Source organism: Pholcus phalangioides, unplaced genomic scaffold, assembly GCF_987345545.1.
Source record: "Pholcus phalangioides strain wild (caught in Gottingen) unplaced genomic scaffold, Ppha-v1.0 ptg000032l_1, whole genome shotgun sequence".
NCBI lineage: Eukaryota > Metazoa > Arthropoda > Arachnida > Araneae > Pholcidae > Pholcus > Pholcus phalangioides.
The window spans coordinates 2,518,965-2,525,388 of record NW_028301622.1 but is presented as its reverse complement, the minus strand read 5'-3'; positions in this window follow the sequence as shown (position 1 = coordinate 2,525,388).

The window sequence follows — 6,424 nt, the reverse complement described above, 5'->3', positions numbered from 1 at the left end:
GTATAGCTAAGTAGTAGAATACATGGTGGATGATCTTTAACAATAGTTTAACGATTTGTGTTTGTCCTGGAAAGTTGATGGGGGAACATTTTTTTTCCCGTGGGTGCCAAGTTTGTCGAAATGAGCATTGTGTAGTTTGAATGAATATTTCCAATTTTAAGAAAGGTGTGAGTTAGTACGAGATGCTGTTTTTAATGAAGAAAGGGGTGGAAGAGTATCCAGATGCAAAAAGAATTTTGATAAAAAAACATTATTGTTCATACATCGGGAGACCAAAATTTGTCCTATATCTTCTGAACCTTGATTGAAATCATAGGATGTAAATTGAAAAATAGGGTATTTAGAAACGTGAACTGGTTGTAATTTCCATACTACAGTAGTCTCTCAAAAATCCAAGTCTAAAAAATTATGAGTTTCCAGATAATACGAGGCATTTTCAAATTTGAATTTCAAATTTCCTCTTGAGATCCTCATTCTCTTCCCCCCCCCCCCCACGAGAACCCAATTTCTTTTTCTCCAGGGATGCTACATAGTACTTAAGTTTTGTATAGTAATTTCAGTTTGAAAGGGCAGCCCCCAGCCTTATAATGGGTATGATTGGTGTAATAAAATATTAAACTCCTTTGAATGGATATAGACCATTTTAACTTTCAAGGGGTCCCTGAGAAAGAGGGGCAAGTTTGACCACTTTCTTTGTAATGGTGGACAATGGCATTGCTTTAATTGCTTGTGTAAAATCATTGGAAAGGCAGTTGAAAGCTATCAGTGTCTTAGCATCATTCACCATCGATCCCATCCCTAACACTCTTCTCAATCATTCTCTCATCTTCGCACCCTTTTCACATTCTAATTTTTTGAAGCACATTGTATGGCATCTATATCTTATAGTCCTATATCTATTATCTAATAATCTTATTCAAGACTAGTAAGTATGCTAGTATTGTTTTTGTTTTTTTTAAAGTAAAACCAACATTCAAAGCATTTTTTGTTTTTCGGATAATTTGAGTTCACCTCAGATCAACGAAACTCTACTGTAATTTGTTCCAGAAGCGCAGACAAGAAATTTTGTTCAATTTTGAAAAACCATCACCAAATGTCTGAAAAAGTCCAAAGCTAATGATATGCTTCTTTTCCCCACAAAACTTACGTAGACCAAAAGAGATGCACAAACACCGAAAGTCTCCGAAGTTCATTTATGGAGTTTGCCTGTAGACTCTGGAGCTTTGATGTCGACCAGTCATAAGAATTCCTCTGTTCAGAATAATTAGGCAGGGATTCTAGTTTGTTAGTTTATGAGGAGGAGAATTTTGTAATAATTATAAATATTTCACGATATGTTGCCATGTCATAAAATTGCTTGAGAAAAGGCAGTATTGATTACAACAGACTTGCTGTTTTCCAAAAATTGGCTTTTATAACTAATGCCCTTTTGTGAAGCAATATAAATGCAGGTATCGACATTTGTTTTGCTTCGAGATGCTGACTTCGATTACATGAACAACTGACCACCTTGGCCGTTCAAGCTGAATTTCTAGACAGACAAATCTTATTTTTCAGACATTTTTAAATTGTTCAAATGTTTGGTTGATGAACTTTAAAATACTTGTTTTTTTGTAGTCAGACCATTTAATTTCTTCATCGAGAAAGAAATTGGTGCAATAAATGTATATTAGTAATCATTATTGATTTGAGATTTTCAATGTTTTTTTTTTCACTAAAGCTGACCGAAATCATCTTTGAAGCACAAAATTTATTCTAAATCATGTCTCATCTTTAAAAAAAAAATCTTGCATATCAACTTGTACGATTTTTAGTATATACTTTTATCTTTTTTAATGCCAAGATGTTCAAAGGCTATTAAGGATTTTGATATTGAATTTTTAATGTTTCATAATTTTGTTAAATAAGTTCACCAATCAATATAAGACTAATAAAATATTAATTGCATTGCAATCAGCATTTAAAACAAGATTTTTTTAATGGTAAAGTTCTGGAAAATGTTTTTACTGAGGTCAATGTTCTTCCCCAGAACTTCTCTTCACAGGCAGGTGTTGAGGTGGATTGAGGCCCCAAGCACAGAAGAAAATATTGGGCCTGTTAAATTAAAAAAAAAGTGTAAATTTGAGGTTTTGCTGGGCTACTTAGAAGTCTGGCCCAGGGTGCTCACACAATCAGTTTCTGGCTGGGTGGCAGCTTGTGTACAGAGCAGGGTTATAAAATTCATAAGCTTTTTGCAATTTGATGAAGTCTTAGCTTATTTAGCTGAAATTGCCGTTTAGTCCACCTAGTGAAATGGCTCAGGGAAGAACACTGGAGGTGAATCAGTATTTAGTGTATTATTTGTAATATATATATTATGTCTTCCGTCGTTTAGGTTAGAGTTGGCTCTTATTATATTGTAGTAAGCAAAACTCAAAAAAAGATGAATATGTTAAGTTACAGTGCAAAAGATGTTTCAAATATAATTTTACAGGTAAGCATAAGAAGGTACTAGGTATTGTAACAACCTTTTCTTTAGACGTTAGCTTAAAAATAAATGTGGGCTTCAATGCAGATGAGGTTACGTGTGAGGTTCTCTATTTGCTGTCATGTTCATAAGCCTGGGCTGTCGTTATTTTTCTTTTGCTAATTATGTGTATGTTTTGCTGATTTTGTGAACTGTCTATTTTAAATAAAGTGGTTCCTTTGTTCATTGTGCCATTATTTTGCCTTATAGACATTTTTTCCTAAATTTATCGTAATCTTTTTCTATAATTGAGGTTCTTTCCAGTTTCCCACGCATTCGTTATTGATATTTATGACCCTTGGAAGATGGATTTGAACCTGTTAGGCATGAAGTTATGTAAAAGATTCACAAATCCCAAATGGAAAAGGTCTTGGCTCTGAGTACATAGACTTGTGTATGAACGATTTGAAATCTACATGCAGGAAAATACCATTACCTCAAATACATACTTAGGAGGAAGCTTGCTGATTATAATCAACACCGCATAACCCACCTTGATTCAATCCATAATGCAGCACTCATAATTTAAAGAACCTTCAACCAAGCTTTTCATAATTTCTTTTTTCGGCGTCCGTAGTGTCTGACGGCCTTGGCGACTCTTCGTCGGGCCATCAGACGTGTGGCGCCAAATAATCGCCAAGTGGCGGACCATACGACAGCTGTTCCTGATATTTTTATTATAATTATGCTTGTTGGTTTTAACATTTTTTATGCTCGCTTGAGCGTCAATAGCGTCCCACAGCCTCATATCATATTTATTTACGGACCCAGAAATCATATTTATAATCCAGATCTTATTTCTTTCCATTTCTCTTGTGTTTCATGATATTTTTCATATTGTTTCCTATGCTGGCGATTTTTTTTTTGGCGCCCGTAATGTGTTTAACGGCTTTGACGACTTTTGATGGGGTCGTCTGACATGTTTGGCACCGAAAAAAAAAATTTCGCCAAAAATCGTCAAGCTGCCCTTTATCTGTTCCGTTTTTATTATTGTTTTCCATGCTGGCGATTTTTTTTTTTCCGACGTCCGCAGTGTCTAACGGCCTTGGCGACTTTTGATCGGGTCGTCGGACATGTTTGGCGCCGAAAAAAAAGTCGCCAGAAATCGCCAATCTCTGGATTATACAGCACCTGTTCCGAACCGAAAAAAAATTCGCCAAGTTGGCACGAAACCCGATTACGGAAATATAGCCCAAACAAAGCCTGGGAATGGAAAGAAAAAGGGATAAAAGCGCGGGAAACATCCGAGTATCTCAGTAGTAGTTGTTTTCTTTCTTCCGAAAAAAAGTTTGGACAAATAAATCCGAAGAAAGATTTTTTATCTACTTACAAACTTTAACATTTGCACCAGACGCGGGCGTTAACGCCCCCTTGGGGCGATGGAAAGTTCCAGGGGGCGGTAGAAGCTATGGGTAAGGATCATAACGTAGGATCCTATGGGTTAGATTTCGTTGGGGGCGATGGGAGAAAAAATTTTGTGAAGAAGGGGGAGGTGGGACAAAAAAGTTGGGAAACTATGCTTTAAACGATGGCTTTTACGGCCGTATTCACCGTCCAGGTTCAGAACGCGATCCAGGTTCTAAACCGCGTTTCACCTCAAAATTGGTATTCACCACCTCTGAATCGAGATCCACGGACCAGCTTTTCGAGCCTGAAACTCAATCTCCGATATCGGCGATCCAGCAGGGTGGATCGAGTTTCAGCGCATGCGCAGTGAACATTATCATCGCCGCAAACATCGACATAGTAATGGCAGTCGCGCTGAATTGTTTTTACGATGACCCGGAATGAAATAGGGAATTTAGAATAATTTATTAATTATAAGGTGATGAGTGACCGCGTTTAGGTATTAAATATATGTTAAGTAATTATCCCCGATCAATGAAAGCTTTCAACTACTACTTGAAGCCATCAACAAGTGACGAAAGAAGGTGAGTAATGATACTTTTCTATGATTTCCTTCAAATCTGAACTTCATTCGCTAACAAAATGATCATTATCAAATAATGATTATTTAATAATATGAGTAATATACTCATGTATTGATATTAATGACAGTGTTTACAAAAAAAAATTTTTTTTGTATTACTTGTATACAAAAAAAAAAAATTTCCCTAACCAGGACCATCTTAAGAGCATGATGCCCCCCCCCCCCCGAGACGAGAAATTTTTCTGTGGTCCTACCTGGTAAATTCTAGAAAATTTCAACCAGATCTCATTTTTGTGGGGCTTTTTTTTCTCTTGAGGAGCCTCGTACATTAAGAACTCGCAAACTGTACTAGGCAAAAGCGATCATTGCAGTAGTGCATTTTAATTCCTAAACAATACAATATTCACCAACACTCTAAAATATAGATTTGTGTATGAAATGTTTCGTCTCTAATATGAAAATATTTATATTAATGCCAAGCAAAATATATTACCCTTTTTTAGCTTTTACCTCTTGGCAATAATATATTTATTTGATACTTTGCTGCTGTGTGTAAACATGACATTTTCCTTCTATATTCAGTCGATCTCGCTTATGACATTCCCATGTATAATATTTTCCTGCTTAGTACTCGAATTAATTTTTATTAAGATTTCCTGTTTAAAGCATTTTCCCCGGTTACATTTTTCATGGTAATTTTTTGAAAAAAAAACCCTTTATAAGCAGAATCCACAGTATTTGCACAAATGAAAACACGTGCACAACAAAAAATATTTTCTGTGATGCACTCTCATTATCCAAAATCATATAATTATCAGCTCATTTCATTCTATTTGTGCATCAGTATTTTGCATATAAATATTAGTTCATTCGTTTATTATTTACAGTTAAACCTCACTACAATGATACTTGATATAAAAATAAATCCCTCTACATCAATATTTTGAAAGTCTTGTTTGGAAATTCCTATAGTATAATGTTAAACTGCTGCCACTCGATTACAGATGTGAGATGAGAATATTAATATGAGAAATAACTTGAGAATAATTATTATTTTTGATAAGAATATTCCCCAGTAATTTATAAAAGTAGTCTTTCCTAAGAATATTCTCTAGGATATTATATATAATTATATTATAAATAACTGGAGAATATTCTTATTAAGAATAATAAGAATATTCTCAAGTTATTTACAATAGTAGTCCTTCGTTATAATATTCTCAAGAATTTTACATCTCTAATCTTAATACAACAGCAATCCCTCTACAATGATATTTTTTCTTGATTTGCAGAATATCATTTTATTGAGATTTTAGTGTGTGATCATACCTTTCGTGCTCAAAACACCAATTCAAAAATTCATGAAATTACTTTTTGGAACCTTATTTATGTGCAGTTCATGCCAGCATTGGGCAATGATTGAGTGAAATTTATAATATTTAAGTAATCTATCATTACATAACTAGTACCACGTGATTGCTGATTACATGTGCTTTATTCGTATTATGCAGTATGATTTCACTGTATTTGAAATCACAACACATGAGTATGATTTGCTTCATTCTTTAGGGAAATTTTTTTTCATGAAAACTATGTTTTTAATTTTTCAGATGAAACAAGTATTTGGGAGCAAAAGTAGGGTAAAAACACATCTGATAAAATGTGGCCACTGAAGACGAGCTGACTCAATCACGGAAGAAAATCTCAATATTTATTTACAATGTTTGTGTGTGTGTTATACGTACCATTATTTTTTTTAGCAATCTCAAATACTTCCATATAAATATGAATAAATTATTTTTGATAATTGATTTGTCGTTATTTCTTAAGTGAGGAAAATGTTAGCTTTTTTTTACGTAGTTTGAATTTGTGCCTTAATTATGTTCAAGTTACAGTGTAAATTTTGAAAGCAACGAATTACTAGATTGTGATTATCATGTAAATACAGTATATATTTTAAAAAAATCCAGATTTAACTACCAATCCTG